The sequence below is a fragment of the Danio rerio genome, chromosome 9 (genome assembly GCF_049306965.1).
Source record: "Danio rerio strain Tuebingen ecotype United States chromosome 9, GRCz12tu, whole genome shotgun sequence".
In the NCBI taxonomy this organism is placed as follows: Eukaryota; Metazoa; Chordata; class Actinopteri; order Cypriniformes; family Danionidae; genus Danio; species Danio rerio.
The window spans coordinates 57,941,837-57,959,488 of record NC_133184.1 but is presented as its reverse complement, the minus strand read 5'-3'; the positions used below and the strand labels follow the sequence as shown (position 1 = coordinate 57,959,488).

Here is a 17,652-nt window from a genome sequence, read left to right as displayed (position 1 = left end):
ATAATAATCATAATAATAATTATAATTACAATATTAATAATAATTATATATATATATATATATATATATATATATATATATATATATATATATATATATATATATATATGTATATATATATATATATATATGTATATATATATATATATATATATATATGTRTATATATATATATATATATATATATATATATATATATATATATATATATATATATATATATATATAAAACACACTTATGTTGCCATATATGAGTTATTGTGCTGAATTTTGGGGGAATACATATAAATCTAATTTATGATCCGTATGTACAATGCAAAAAAGTAATCAGACTGATGGAAGGTGTGGGGTATTTGGAGCATAAAAATCCTTCATTTTTAAAATTAAAGATACGTAAATTCAATGATTTGGTTAAATTTAAAACAGCACAGTTTATGTTTAAAGCTAGGAATAAATTACATCCAAAATGTATACAAAAGTTTTTTGAAGAAAGACAAGGAGGAAATAACCTGAGAGAAGAACTAAATTTTAGGAGGTTGAAAACAAGAACAATCTAAAAAAGTGTGTGTATGTCTGTCTGTGGTGTGAAATTATGGAACAGTTTAGATCAGACTCTCAAACAATGTCAGCATAATAATCCGTTTAAAAAGTTGCATAAATATATATTATTAAAGGAATATATTGATGAGGGTGATTGAAAAAGGGTAAAATGAGAAAGGTATGATGAAACTTTATTTAATGGCTATACTATGTTTTTTGGGGGGGGTGGGGGGGGGGTCTGTGTTACAAAATGTGGATTTAAACATATTGTATGTCAAAGATGCCAAAAGGATAAAATATGTCTCATGTAAAAAAAAGAGATGAGTAAAAGAAGAAATAAGTTTAAGTAATAGACGAATGTGGTAATGGGGTGGGAAAATAATACGCTTGTCCTTCATCTCACTCCATTTTTGACCATGTTGAAATGTATTTTTTGTTAATGATATTTTAAGTATGATATTTTTGATCGAAAACAAATAAATCAAATCAAATTATAATGATTGTTAATAATATTCCTCGCTCCTGTCGCCACTGGCTTGCTTGTTTACTAATATTAAAGCACACTGAACTGAACTTCAACTCTGAACACTGGACTGACACTGTTTCAGTTGACTAGAACTTCTATGTTAAGCTGTTTTGACACAGTCTACATTGTATAACTGCTAGAGAAATAAAGATGAATTGAATTGAATCATTAATATCATAAAAAAAATAATAATAATTTTTAATGCTAATTATTATGTAAAACCCGGTCATTATAGTAATAACTTACAATGTAACTAATAACTTATTAACTTTATTATTACTATTATTATTATTATCATTATTATTATTATTATTATTATTATTACAACTACTACTGCTGCCACTAATGCTGATGATGATAATAATGAGGAAGTTTATAGAATCTGTCCAGGATTTTAAGCATAATGATGATCCATTTGTTTAATAAATGATGGCACTCAGTGTAAATGCAGAAGTGTCAGACCTCTGATGTGAAACACCAGCCAAAGGTGCCTGTTTGTACAATAATTTACCATTTTGTCAGTCAGATGACAGATTGCATTGATGGGTTTATCAGAAAGGCTTCAGTGATATCTTTATAACGCAGTGTAATGATTATATCTTCCTCATTCTGCATCCAGCTGCTCGTCTGCTTTAGTAAATGCCGCAGGGGCTCATGGGAAAACACCTGCATCTCTTTGACTGATTTATGCCAGACTGAAGCCTGCATCTTTTAAGGCTTGAATACAGAAGAATTGCCAAGCAACCTGAAACCCGCAGCAGTGCATCTGCATGCAGAGAAAGAGCTGAGATTCAGACAAACCAGCTCTGTTGAACTCAGCGGGAAACTCAGCACAGAACACGCTCAACATGCACAAAACACAACACACACCTCTGATATACTGAGCTGAAATGGAGGAGGAAAACAAAAATCACACCAAAAAATCAGGCCCAAAAAACAAACAAGTGCAAAAAACATGCACAACAAATGTACAAAAACATGCATATAAAACAAGCATGTGCAAAAAAATGTACAAAAAAAACATGAACAAAAAAGACAAACATGCACAAAAACATGCACAAAAAACAAACATGAGCAAAAAAACATGAACAAAAAACAAGCATAAGCAAAAAAACATGAACAAAAAACAAACATGCACCAAAAGCATCCATATTTTACACATAAATGTAGAAGTTTTAAAATCCTCCATTATGTTTTTTTTAGAAGAGAACTAAATCCTTTTAGACATGTCTTTGTAAAATGCAAACTACACAAGACTTAAATTGGTTTCATTTATTTGTAATATATAATTTGTTGCAGGTTTGTTTTGTTTTATATTGGTCTATTTATGTTTTCTTATAGCTGACTTTTGTTACTTTGAATATTTTTTTTTATTGTGTTGTTTTGTTTTGTTTTGCTTTGTTTTGTTTTGGACCGAATGTGGCATTATTGTGCTGAGCCTTCCACAGTTGATGCATAATTTGTAAAGTTTAATGTCATTTTTTTTTTCAGATTTTGTATTTCCAATAAAGCAAAGGACTTCCCGTCCGCATGTTTCTGTGGTGTGTGTTGAGAGTCAGACAGAAGCGCTTCACTCACCTTTAGCTTCTAGATTTTCCTCGCAGAGTTTCTTCAGTGCAGACAAAACCTCCTGTTCAAACACACAATCAGAAGATCATCATTATAGAAAACAGCACTTCAGCTCACTATAGAGAGCAGCTCACTGATCCATAAACACTCTATAAATGCTAGACTCATTTAACCCAACCATGGCTAAAACATGGACAAACCCAAGTGTTGTGTTTAAAGGTGTCATTTCAATGTAATAAAAAATGAAGCAACAGGTTATATTTGACCATATATTACCCAACATTGAGTTAAAACACTTCAGCAGTTTTTTTTAAGTTTGAATTTTTTGTTCAAGTTTAGAAGTTCAATAAAACAAATACTGGATTGTTTTAAACCAACATTGGGTCAAATATGGACAAACCCAACATCGGGTTAACTGTTGGTTTCTCCATATCTGACCCGATGTTGGGTTACAACAACCCAGCATTTATTTAGAATGTAGCAAAGTGCTTGAACTGATCTGTTTGGTGATTCTACAGTTGCTATGGTAACACAACAGCTATAGTAACTGATCTGTTTTGTGATTCTACAGTTGCTATGGTAACACAACAACTATAGTAACTGATCTGTTTGGAGATTCTACAGTTGCTATGGTAACACAACAACTAGTAACTGATCTGTTTGGTGATTCTACAGTTGCTATGGTAACACAACAACTATAGTAACTGATCTGTTTGGAGATTCTACAGTTGCTATGGTAACACAACAACTAGTAACTGATCTGTTTGGTGATTCTACAGTTGCTATGGTAACACAACAACTATAGTAACTGATCTGTTTGGAGATTCTACAGTTGATATGGTAACTATTAATAAAGAGGAGAAGCTAGTGATGAAGAGGAGGGGTTTCTGATGAAGAGAAGGAGCTGATGAAGCAGTGGAGCGACTGATGAAGGGTAGGAACTTCCGGTGAAGGGGAGGAGCTACTGATGGAAAGGAGGAGCTAGTGATGAAGAGGAGCTGTTAATAAAGAGGAGAAGCTAGTGATGAAGAGGAGGGGCTTCTGATGAAGAGAAGGAACTGATGAAGCAGAGGAGCTACTGATGAAAGGGAGGGACTTCTGGTGAAGGGGAGGAGCTAGTGATGAAGAGGAGCTGTTAATAAAGAGGAAAAGCTAGTGATGAAGAGGAGGGGCTTCTGATGAAGAGAAGGAGCTGATGAAGCAGAGGAGCTACTGATGAAGGGGAGGGACTTCTGGTGAAGGGGAGGAGCTATTGATTGAGGGGAGGAGCTAGTGATGAAGAGGAGGGGCTTTTGATGAAGAGGAGAAGCAAGTGATGAAGAGAAGGGGCTTCTGATGAAGAGAAGGAGCTGATGAAACAGAGGAGATACTGATAAGGGGAGGAACTTCTTGTGAAGAAAATGAGCTACTCATGAAGGTGAGTTTAAGTAAAAAAATTTCCACATAAATTATATATATTTTTTTTCATTTTATATTTCATATTTTATTTACTTATTTTTACTCATTTACATTTAGTCATATAGCAGACGCTTTTGTCCAAAATGACTTACAGTTAATGAGGCATTCAGAGGTTCAACAAGATGAGGCAACACACAACAAATGCTGATTATACTGCTATTACTGAAGTTTTAATGCAGGGGTGTCCAAAGTCGGTCCTGGAGGGCCGGTGTCCTGCAGATTTTAACTCCAACTTGTCTCAACACACCTGCAAGAATGTTTCTAGAAAGCCTAGTAAGAGCCTGATTAGCTAGCCCAGGTGTGTCTGATTGGGGTTGGAACTAAACTTTGCAGGACACCGACCCTCCAGGACCGAGCTTTGACATGCCTGTTTTAATGTTTTCTTGCAAACTAATATGTCATTATTATTTTCATTTAGATTTTGCAGTACATCAAAATGTATTACTAACTAAAACCTGTAAAAACTAAACTAAATAAAAACCATTCGCATAAATATTTGTGCTCTCGTCTGTATTTTACATCAAACGCCGCTCGTCCAGTCATAACTGCGTCAGTGAATGTTTCATATAATCCTGCACATATTGATACGGTGACCACAATACAGAGAGTTCTGTTAATGAGAGGAGTTGGTAATTAAGAGAGCAGCCCAGAGGCAGATTATATTCTCATTTGCAGGTAATATTTCTGCCGTTTGGGAATTAAACGAATAACCTAATTATCTGCTCCTATTAGCAGAAGCAGAACGGCTCAGAAAAGAGCTTCACCAATGCCACATAGCAGAGATATTTCATTATTAGTCAATAATATTAAGTTTCACTTATAAGGTATAAAAATATACATTAAAAGAAATAATATTTATTCAGCTTTATATTAAAACTAATATTAATAAATAATAAAAAAAAACAATTCAAGATATATAAAAAATTAGGGATATATATATATATATACTGCCGGTCAAATGATTGGGGTCATCATGTGACACTGAAGACTGGAGTAATAAAGCTGAAAATTTATCATTAAAATCACTGGAATAAATGATTAATACTGGAGAAATGATCACTGGAATAAATGACTGGAATAAATGATTATACTTTTGAACACTTATTTTACAGTACCATAACATTTCACAATTCTACAATGTGTACTGTATATTTGATTAAATAAATGCACATTTGGTGAGCAGAAGAAGCTTAAATATAAAATATAATTAAAAATAATAAATACAAAAAAAAATTATGAAAAAGATTATAGAATATATATATATATAAAAATAATTAAAAAATAAATAATAAAAATCGAATTTTTATACAGTGAGTGTAGATATAAAAATTAAACAACAATAGATTTTTAATGTAGTTTAAAAACCTGTAAAAGCATATAAATATGTTAATAATTTACTTAATAGTGAATAATAATATTAATTTCAGCATTAATAAATAATAATTCATTCATTCATCATTTAAAATTAATTAATTTAATCAAACCATTTTAAATAATGCTCATGCTGCATTATAGACTCTCAGAAATACATGTGCTGTCACTGGGGTGGTTTTCAAAATTTGTACTTGAAGGGTACATATTTGTACGTCAAAAAAATGTATTAGTACCTAAAAATATTAAAAGGAACACTTTTGAACTTTTTAGGTAATAATATGTACCCTTGATATGTACCCTTGGTATTATTGTGGACCCTTTAGGTACAAATTTGTACCTTTTGAAAAGGTCCCACCCCAGTGACAGCACGCATTCTTGGAATGCCTTTGCTCATAAATCACAGCCAGAGACGCCGTGAGCTCATTTGAGGAATCTAATATCATTTTCTGAGGTTTGTGACTTCTGCAGAGCAATGAAGTAGGTTTTATTATGATGATAAATGAGTAAACACTTAATATATATTTATACTTTACCAGTTATGACCTGAATTCCCAGATTGGTCAGCTGCTTGACCGTCTCTTGACTCAGCTCTTTGGCACCGTCTGTCACTATGGCAACCCTGCCATTCAGCTCGAGCAAAACTGTCAAGAAAACAAATACACAGACAAATCAATTTAGATCCATCAGATTAGATTACAGATATAGCAGTATTCGTCACACAGTGGGGAAGTTTCTGATATATCAGAAAGAAATACAACAGTAAAATAGAAGCACATTTCAAATTATATATATATATATATATATATATATATAAGAAAAAAAATCAAAGGGGGGCTAATAATTCTGACTTCAACTGTATATATATCAACTTCAACTGTTTATAAATACACAGGCGCACAGAACACACACACATACACGCACGCACGCACAGCAGCTGAAATCTCTTCAGTAACCCTGTTCCCTGCCTCAGTGTAAATGAAGATCAGCTGCTTGAGTCCAACATCTACATCAGCACGAGGATGAAGATCAAACCATTTTAGCAAGACAATGACCCAAAACACAGCCGAGGAGACTCTCAGATGCTTTCAGAGAAAGGAAATCAAGCTGTAGAATGGCCCAGCCAATCACCTGAACCGAATCCAATAGAGAAAACAGGATAAAGCTCAGATTTGCTAGACGAGACCCACAGAAGCATCAGGATTTAGAAACTCTGTTGAAGTCTATGAGAAAGGTGCTGAACACAGTCATGTTTGTTCCTGGGAATAATATCTCTAAAGGAGCTGCTGACATGAAACTGAAGCAGACTTTGGGAAAAACCCAAAAAATACAAACATACAAATAAAACTAAACAGAAAATATGTTGTGTGAGCAGGGCCGGAGCAAGCTAAACTGCCACTCTAGGCAGAGGACGATCACGCCGCCCTCAACCCCAATGTGAAAACGAAAGTGACCGGTTATAAAAATGAAGTGAGGTGTCGCGGACCTCTATTCCAGCACACTCTGTGCGGATATAACTGAGGACGCACGGGTGCTGAGGGAGGCAGGTGTCACGGACACTGCGCTCTCTATTCTGCCGCCCTATGCGCGGATATAACTGAGGCCGCGCGGGTGCTGATAGAGGTGTCGCTGACGCCACCCTCTCTATTCTGTCATCTATGCGCGAATATATCTGAGGACGCGGGTGGTGAGGGAGGTGTCGCGGACATAACTGAGGACGCGGGTGGTGAGGGAGGTGTCGCGGACATAACTGAGGACGCGGGTGGTGAGGGAGGTGTCGCGGACGCCGCCCTCTCTATACTGCCGCCCTAGGCAGCCGCCTAGGTCGCCTCTATGGACGCGCCGGCCCAGTGTGTGTGATAAGAATGGACTGACAGAAGGAGAAAGTGCTGAACTACTGAAACCTGTTCAGTACTTTATATAAAGGCTGTTGTGGTGCTGCTGCTGAAAGACGCCTCTCATATGGAGAATGAAGCTCATGCAGTGCTCAGGTGTGAGTTTCTCACAGACTTGAGTGACCAAATCCTGATGAGATCATCATCTTCAGCTTAACCTCATGAAAAAGGAAATGCTTGAAGTTTCTGCCAACCCGACTCTACATCATAACTTTTCAATCCAGATGGACGGGGCAACCATTACTCCAAAATGGTGAAAAGCCTTGGAGTAACGATTGATGACCAACTAAACTTCTCTGAGCACATCTCTAGAACTGCTCGATCTTGCAGATTCACACTCTATAACGTCAGAAAGGTCCGACCCTTCTTATCTAAACATGCAGCTCAACTCCTTGTTCAAGCTCTTGTTCTCTCCAGACTGGACTATTGCAACTCTCTACTAGCCAGGCTTCCAGCTAACTCTATCAAACCTCTTCAGCTGCTTCAGAACGCAGCAGCACGAGTGGTCTTTAATGAAGCTAAAAGAGCACATGTCACTCCACTGCTAGTCCGTTTGCACTGGCTGCCAGTTGCTGCTCGCATCAAATTCAAAGCTCTGATGTTTGCTTACAAAGCGACTTCTGGCTTTGCTCCTTCTTATCTGCTCTCACTTCTGCAGATCTATGTGCCCTCCAGAAACTTGCGTTCTGTGAATGAACGTCGCCTCGTGGTTCCATCCCAAAGAGGGAAGAAATCACTTTCCCGAACTCTCGCGCTCAATCTGCCCAGTTGGTGGAATGAACTCCCGAACTGCATCAGAACAGCAGAGTCACTCGCTGTCTTCAAGAAACCATTAAAAACTCAACTATTTAGTCTCCACTTCACTTCCTAATCTGCAATTGCCTCTCTGGTTCTACCGCTAACTGTATTACAAAAATAAATAAATAAATTACTAATGTTTTGCTTCTTACACTTTACACACCTGAAATTTGCCTACAGCACTTCTTCACTGTTGCTCTTATAGTTGTGTAAATTGCTTCCTTGTCCTCATTTGTAAGTCGCTTTGGATAAAAGAGTCTGCTGAATGACTAAATGTATATGATGCTTCTGTGGGTCTCGTCTATCAAATCTAAACTTTATTCTGTTTTCTCTATTGGATTGGGCTCAGGTGATCGGCTATTTAAATGACACATTTGTTGTGTATGATTCCAGTTTAAAGAGAATGAATGGGGAATGCTTGAAATGTAGTTCTGAAATGAGAACTCATCAGGCTTGTGGTCAAATCATGAGTCTAGTTCTCAGCTGTGAATAAACGGGGTGTGTATTATCAGTGTGAATCACTGTCTGCTGGTGATGAGCAGCGTGGAGCAGAAACATGAGCTCTTCTCTCTTCAGTTGTCAGCACACATCTCACATGATCCGACACCGAGGATAAACACAGTCAAGCTGCATCTTCTGAACATTCACACTCATAGACTCATATATATATAAAACTGTAGTATTTTACAGTAGATTTACTATAAAACTGGCAGGAAATATTAGATTACTTTAGATTAGATTCAACTTCAATGCTATTACACATGCACAAGGCAACAGAATGCAGATCAGGTCTAAGCAGGAGTGCAACAGCACTTTCAAATTAAACTAGATTTACCAGGGTGTCCATATTTGACCCAATGTTGAGTTAAAACAACCCAGCATTTTTAAGAGTGTACTACAGTATTTATTGAAGTTGATCCAACCCAGGCTCATTCTGAAAACGTAGTCCGGCGGACGTTTCTGGAGACCGCGAAAATACGTCCCAGGAGGTACGTATTTGTGCAGTTTTTGTTTTCGCGAATCCGTAAGAGGCTTTTTCGTATCTCGAACATCTCTCGCGAGCGCCCACGCTGTTCTCGCGTCAACTCACCAGAGGCCGCTGTCTGACTGACCGAATGATTGACTGCACGACCAGCCAATCGGCTGACCCACCCTCCTCCTTCCCTTCAACAATTTAGAAAAGCCGTCTAGAAAAAGAAAAACCCTCGTCTGTTTTTCGGATTCACCGCGTTCTCACCCTGTTATGAACTCGTTCGCTTTATTTTTTGGATTCTGTTTTTGTCTTACCTGGTTTCTGAAACCGCTCTTACCCGGACTCGAACCCGGACGCCTTTGTCAACTCCTCCTCTCTGCATATGAAGTCCACCGACGCACACGATGAGCTGATTGCGGCAGGAAAGCCCTCCACACGGAGGTAAGCGGTCAGTCGGCAAGCGCGAAAGGGAACGCCGTCACACCGCCCCGTAGCGTTCGCTTAAAAAAATGAAATGCAGCTATACGTACCTCCCGGGAAGTATTTCGCTGTCTCCAGAAATGTCCACGGGTCTGCGTTTTCAGAATGGGTTGAGTTGATCAGTTCACTATAAAACGTTTGATTGTTTTAACCCAACATTGGCTCAAATATGGACAATTTTGAAATAATGTTTATATTAGACTCTTTGGCCAAAGAGCTTAGAATGACCAAGAGGCGACGCTCAATAGATCGTTCCATTGCAACAGCAGGGCCCAGCAACAGAGTGGAGGAACTATGACGTCCCTTTGTAGGCTAATGGGCTGCTAGCATTAAAATGGTTCCCTTGTGAAAATCCCTATGGGATTTTCCTATAGGCTTTTCGAAGATTGCAAATAATAAGCTCTGTGTTTAAACACTGTTCATTACACTTACACGTTTTGTCCAGTCGGATAATCCTCACACCAAAATACAAATCTGAGCATTTTTGGATCTTAAATGTAAAGGCAAGAACTGAAGAGCTAACATTAGGCTATAAACAGACTACAGAGCCCTCGGGGCGCTCGTCAATGACGTCAGGCCGACCCTGCTACAGACAACTTATCAAGCTTATTTTTAGAAATAATGTCCATGACAAAGAGTTAATCTGTCTGTTTATTATATTATAATCCACGCTATATATTATAAACAAATAAATACGCAAAAACACACAGACCTATGAGCCTTTTGGAGCGTTTTTATGTGGGAAATGCATCTGTTTTGCCTTACTGTTGTTCTATAAGCTTTAAAACTGTGTATAAATCTGCCTACATAGTATTATTGTCACGATAACCAGCGATCGTTCTCTATAGCAGGGGTTTTCAAACTTTTTAATCTCAGGGACCCCCAAATAAGATAATTTCTTGCAGGGGACCCCTTTGCCTAAAGTTTAAAAGCACTTATATATTTCAAGTATAAATATGTAAACTAAAATTCTGTATAACTTAAAGACACCAGTTCGTATTTCACAGGCATGCAAAATGGTATTGTTTTTAAAACAATTTATTTTATTAGCTGGAAACTCACTATTTTTTCATTAAATACGATGAAATATTTACTTTAACTGAAAAAGATAGCTTTTCTAAATGAGGCAGTGGTAGATGAAAAGTTAAACCTTGATATTTGTAACATTTGTAGTTTCTGTAGTTTTTTTTTCCCTGTCTTGTTTTTATGGAAAACTGCTAAATATTGACATTGAACGTATGCGTCTGCTTACTGTGTTGTCTGACAAAGGCACACAATCTACCTTTCGTGCCGCTTCCTCTCCAAATAACTCTTTGACGATGTCTTTGGTAGCTGGTAATAACAATGCTACGCCAACTGTGTGCGGCTTCTTAGCACGCGCCATGTGGAGTGATGCCAAATATAACATTTTAAACACCTCACAGGGATTAATGCTTGCTGCTGAAATATACTAGCCTACCAGGCCAAACACAGCTCCCGCTGTTTGAAATTGTCGATTTGTCTGCCTCATTGGGATGTTTCTGCTGTAGATGGCGCTTGAGCTTGGATGGTTTCATGCATTCATTGAAGAGAATCGCTTGACAAAGAATACACTGAGGTATATCGACTCCCTGCTTTAACATGCAGGTAAAACCAAGCGCAATGTAAGAGTTGTTATATTTTCTGGTTTTTGCCTTAACCCTCGCCAAGTCAGATTTGCTTGAACTGCTTGCGGGAGCGGGATTCTTTAAAAATCTTTCCATCATCTGTACCGCACTTTTAGCCGCTAATTGTATGCAAAGCCTTAAAGAGGGCAAAGGATTTTGGGATAAAAACATTACTAATAAGTATCTACTTATATAAATCAAAAAAGTATATATAGATTAATAATTTATAGTCATTATTAATTTAGGATTGGAAAAAATATCTCATAAAAATCATTTTCAAGTTTTTCGCGGACCCCAGTTTGAAAACCCCTGCTCTATAGATCGCTGGTTCCTACACAATAACCATGGACTACACTTCTGCCTTTTCCTGGACTACATATTCAGACATGCACTTCACCCAGACACCCATGCTCACTCATCTAGACTGATTACACTCGCAACACCTGAGGACTATCAGAGACTGATTGCATTCACTACATGAGCCACACATTCACCCTTTCAGTTTGCAGAGTCTTGTTATCTGTCACAGTAGCATTACAACACGTTTCCCAGTCTTGTTATCTTGTGTACCGACCGTTAGCCTCTTTGTCTTTGCCTGCCGCCTGCCTTTCTGACCTCTTGCCTGTATTCGACTGTGATTCTGGATTGTCCTCACACACCTGTTTGCACCTGTATTGACCACTGCTTGCCTGACTGTGAATAAACCTGCATATTGGATCTTACCTCAGTTGTTGGTGTTACTCCCCGAGGTTACTGAATAAGATAAATAGAATAACTTAAACAAACAAACTTGAAAAGGATTAGCCAGATGGGGATGATACTGAAGGCCAACTGAAAAACACAAACAAACATAAGACAAAGAGGCTAACAAGGCTAACGGTCGGTACACAAGATAAGACTGGGAAACGCGTTGTAATGCCACTGTGACAGATAACAAGACTTAATTTCGTTAGTTAAGCGCAAAATTTCGTTTCAAAACTATTTCTAAATTCAGTTCTAATTTCCACAACCCGGGCTCATTGTGGAAATGTAGCGCCGCAGACGTTTCTGCCGACCGCGATTTACGTCCCGGGAGGTACTTATTCCAGGGGTTTTTGTTTTCGCGGATCCGCGAGAGGCCGCTGTGCGCGCTTTTTCGCGTCTTGGGCGCCTCTCGGGAGTGCGCGCCGTTCGCTCCGTTCTTGCACGAAAAGCCGCCGGATCGGCCGACTCGACCGCCTTCCTCTTCCTCCTCCTCCTCCTCCTTCCCCAAACCCGAACGACGGTTCGCAAAAGCAGTCCAGAAAAAAAAAAAAAGCAAAAGCCCTCGTCTTCGATTTCGACCGCGTTTTCGGATCCCGCCGCGTTCTCGCCCTTATTTTTCGGATTTTGTTTTTCGTCTTACCTGATTTCCGGAACCGCTGTTCCCCGGACTCGATCCCGGTTGTCGTCCCAGCGGCCGGCTCCACCTTCGGGGCCTCCGCTCCGCCGACGCAACGCTGTGAGCTAAGCGGACAAACTGGTTGCATCGGCAAAGCCCTCCACTCATAGGCGAGCTGTCGGCTAGTTTAAAAACTAAACGCGGCCTTTACGTACCTCCGGCCACGTAAATCGCGGTCTCCAGAAACGTCCACGGGGCTACGTTTTCACAATGAGCTTGGGTTGAATTTCCAGCAAACAAATAAATGAACAATAATAATGAAGTGTGTTCAAAAAACTATGTTATATCCTAAAACACATGCTGTGCCCCATATGGTCTAAAACCTGACAGGTGAGCAAATCTAAGCTTGTTTTTAATAAATCAAATATAAATATGGATATAATAAATAATACTGCTAATAATAAAAACATTATACAAAAGCAAATTGTTATGAATGAACTGAAAAAGCCTCCCGAGATGAAGACATAAAAGCAGTGATTTTTCATATTTATGTGGGCTAGAAAATAATATGCTTTGTAATATTTTAATCCTTTATATTTATATTCTATATCTATTCTTATTATATCATATATAGATCCTTAATATTAAATAAAGATGTTTGCCTATTGCTCTCTTGTGCCTATTAAGCAGTGTGTAAGCGAGGCGCAACTCTGCGCTGGAGTTTAGACAGGGTTAGTTTTGGTCTATTGAAAAATCTATTTTAGTTTCTCAAAATAGCAACGCGCCAGCGGTCCACCTCAGAACGCCTTGCTTTTTAGACCAGAACGCCTATGGACGCACATATGAGCGCTAATGCATTTGCTATTTAAACAGCGTAGCGCAACACCTCAAAACCACTCTTGCGCCAAGCTGAAACTAGCAAAAGACTACTGCGCTATGCCTTGCGCCACACTGCGCCGGGTGTATGATAGGGCCCAGTGTTTTAACCCAGCATTGGGTCAATATGGACAATTTTTTTAAATTAAATTTAAATGAGAACTTTGAACCAAACAGGTTCGTCCATATTTGACCCAATGTTGATTTAAAACAACCCAGCATTTGTGAGAGTGTACTTCATTATTTTTTTTTAAGTTTATCAAAATTTCTGGGTTGTTTTAGCCAAACACTGGGTCAAACATGGACAAAAAATAAACAGTTATCCACTTGTCCTCTCTCTGCAGACAGTTGCATTATAAAAGTGTTGAGCGTGACGGAACGGATGCACACAGAGCCGATCTAATGCAATTCAACTCTGGATTACATCCGTTTCCATAAGCAGCCAGTTAAAAATGTAACTTTACATAACGGTTGACTCATAAGGTCTATTTATACACGCTTTTCTTGGGCTCATCCGTGTCTGGCTGTATTAGATCTCCATGTCACGCAGCAGCTGGAGTGGAAGCGATGCGACTGACAGCTGAAAGTGAGCGTTTGCCGGTTTCACATGCAGGAGGAAAAACACGGAGCGCTTCAAACTCCTCCCGAGAGAACATTCCTGGCCCACTTTCTATGATTGCCACTCCATTACACTTCCAGGAGCACACAAAACAGACACCGGATACAGCAGGGTTAAAGACCCTTAAAGAGACCGTTCAGCCAAATCTGAACATCACCTCAGCATTTACAAACATTCATGAGGTTCTTTCTTTTGTTGAACACTAAAGAAGATATTTTGAAGAATGTTGGAAACCTGTAACCATTGACTTCTATTCATTTTTCCTACTATAGAAGTCAATGGTTACAGATTTTCAGCATTCTTCAAAATATCTTCTTTTGTGTTCAACAGAAATAAAGAAACGAGAGAGTACATACCTGCCGACATTTGTCTCTGACATTACGGAAGAACGGATGGGGGGGGGGGGTGTTGCGGTGAGTGTTTGTCACAGTTGAGAACCAGCTTAGTAACTGTACTGTGGTGTTAGTAACTGTTCTATGGAACAGGTTTCGGCGGTCACTTTGATTGGACAGTATACCAAAGTTAGTGACCCGGGGGAGTTATGGACTGTACCAAAAAAAGAGGATGGGGGGCAGGGTGAAATTACAGGAGTTTTCTGGGGGAAATATCAAAATGGGAGGGTGGCATGAGAGGGGTCTAAAATATAAGAGACTCCTGGGAAAACAGGAGTGTTGGCAGGTATGGTGTAGTATAGTGTGTCCACAGTCATACTGGAGTGATAATTACACAACAAGTCTATTTTTGAAAATTTCCTTATAGTAAAATAGGATCAAATTCCTGAAATGTCGAGGCCCACTGCAGCACGATGTAGGAGTATGGTTTTCCCCGCCCACTCAATTGACTGACAGGCGCATGTTAACAAGTCTCCATAGTAACATGTATATACCTGTGCACAGGGCAGGATTTGCAAATAAACTGGGATTAAAGGATCTGTTCAGCTCTCTGTGATCAGCCGCAGCTCAAGAATGAGTTTCACAAGTTTGAAATGGTTTTAAAACAAGAGCATGTTTAAAATAAAGACAGTAAAATCACTGTAATTCATCACCACTGGAATCAGCACAGCTGCATAGTACAACTATATTCAAGGACGCTTCAATCCTGGCTTGTAGACGTTAAATTTGTTTATTTTCTTCAGTAGCTTGTATTAACTTGCATCCTGTCACTTTTGCTGCAAATAGACATGCAAAAACTGTGTACTGCAAACTTTGTAAATGGCATTTGTGTGTGACTCATCGTTGCAGAAAGGCTTGAATAAACTCCAGCACAAACACATCAAACAACCTTACTTGGTACATGGACTCATAAACTGGAAATCTGGTTCATCTATGTCTGTCACTGACTGCTGTTTATCTAACATAAGGCAAGAGAAGCATGTCAGATTGGTGGGCAGGGAGAATCAGCTCATTTCATTTAAAGACACGGGCTACAAACACAGCTACACTTTGCTTTGAGCTCAAATTGGGCATATTCTGCATTGCGTAATAGATAATCTGATGGGTGTTTTAGGCTGAAACTTTACAGACACATTCAGGAGACACCAAAGATTCATCTTACATCTTGTAAAAGGGGTAAAATAGAAGTCCTTGAAATATTTCGTTGTCATTGCATCCTCTGAACTAAAATGATTAGTATCTGATTTTGTTTATTATTTGTTTTTTTTATTATTGTTTTTATTATTTTAATAATATTTAGCATTTTTATTAACTCTTTATCAGAAGAAGAACCATATAAGGTTGTTTTCTTAAAATTGATTATTATATTTATTCATTTATTTATGTACTTTTTTACATGCTTGCTTATTTACTTGCCTATTTACTTTTTATTTATCTACTTACTTATTTGATTGCTTATTTATTTACTTACCTACATACTAATAAGACTCCATGGTTTTCTAATGGGTATTTCAATGAGTGCACGTTAGATTAAGGTTATTAATTATCTTATGGTTTGTTATTTTCAGACAGCTTTTATGCACAATTAAATACAGGTGGATGGTTTCATGTCTATTTGAGCAAAGCATTTAGCTGACTGTGGCTGAATAAAGGAGCTGTGAGCGAGAGAATCCCCAGCAGAACGAGAACATGACCATCAGAAGCTGCTGAGTGACAGACAGAGCGTCAGCGCGACCGACAGCAGACTGTGATATCATTTATCTGGAGACGCTCCTTCATTCTGTCTCTTCCAGCAGACTCAATGACTGAGAAATACTATAGTAACTGATAGTAAATACAATAGAGTTACTGTACACTGTAGTAAAGCACTCGAGTCTGTTATATCGTTGCTATGGGAACAAATAAATCATATTATTTGATCTATTATGGTAGTTCTATAGTTGCTATGGTAACACAAGAACTATCTTAATTGATCTGTTGTGGTGATTGTATAGTTGCTATGGTAACAAAGGAATCGTTTTTTGATCTATTGTAGTGATTCAATGGTTGCTATGGTAACAAAACAACTATATTAATTGATCTGTTGTGGTGATTCTATAGTTGCTATGGTAACACATGAACTACAATAATCGATCTGTTGTGGTGATTCTATAGTTGCTATGGAAACAGAGCCACTATATTATCAATCTGTTGTGGTGAGTCTATAGTTGCTATGGAAACAGAGCCACTATATTATCAATCTGTTGTGGTGAGTCTATAGTTGCTATGGAAACAGAGCCACTATATTATCAATCTGTTGTGGTGAGTCTATAGTTGCTATGGAAACAGAGCCACTATATTATCAATCTGTTGTGGTGATTCTATAGTTGCTATGGAAACAGAGCCACTATATTATCAATCTGTTGTGGTGAGTCTATAGTTGCTATGGTAACACAACAATTATTATTAATCAATCTGTTGTGGTAATTCTACAGTTGCTGTTGTTAACACAAGACCTACATTAATTGATCTGTTGTGTTGATTCTATAGTTGCTATAGTAACTCAAGGATGATATTAATCGATCTGTTTTGGTGATTCTACAGTTGCTATGGCAGCACAATAAATATAGTAATATCAACAAATAACCTATGTAATAACTATAGGGTATATAACACTATAATACACCACAGTTTGCTGTAGTAAAGACTAGGGCTGTCAAAATTAGCGCGTTAACGCACGTGATTAATTAGAAATATTTAATGCGTTAAAAAATTGATGCAAATAACGCAGTTGCAGTTTTTTTAGATTTCCTGTTGTGGCCGACAGGTGTTCAGGGCAGCAGAATAGTGAGCGAACCCCCCCGGCCCTCACTTTCATGTATGTGTATGCAGTGTGTGTATACAATATGGAGGTATGTGCGTGTATGTATATATCAGGCACACACACTACAGTATATACTGTATATTTACATGTAATGATTGTTTTTAATTCACATTATTTTTAAAAATTGCATTAATATTTTAAATAAGTGGTATCGATATCGGTGTTTAACAAAAATTATCGGTATCGTACAGAATTTATAAATTGTGGTATCGCCCATCCCTAGCGCTTACATGCCTGTGTTTTTATTTCTGTAATAAATACTTGTTTTGTTTTTGGTCCCACTTTA

General features: G+C 38.0%; 1 protein-coding gene across 6 annotated transcripts in view; it reads right to left on the bottom strand.

Moving 5' to 3' along the window:
- Positions 1-17,652, bottom strand: part of LOC101884336 (polyprenol dehydrogenase-like) — a 64,922-nt gene that overhangs the window by 35,251 nt on the left and 12,019 nt on the right. For 4 of the 6 annotated variants that reach the window (XR_012385715.1, XR_012385716.1, XM_073913347.1 and 1 more), the window contains 2 exons: positions 6,001-6,108; positions 2,645-2,696 (listed from right to left, as the gene is read on the bottom strand). The gene's annotated coding sequence lies outside the window, so the exon portion shown is untranslated. The remainder of the gene's footprint in view (positions 1-2,644; positions 2,697-6,000; positions 6,109-17,652) is intronic. The other 2 variants (XM_068223700.2, XM_068223701.2) reach the window with 1 other exon arrangement.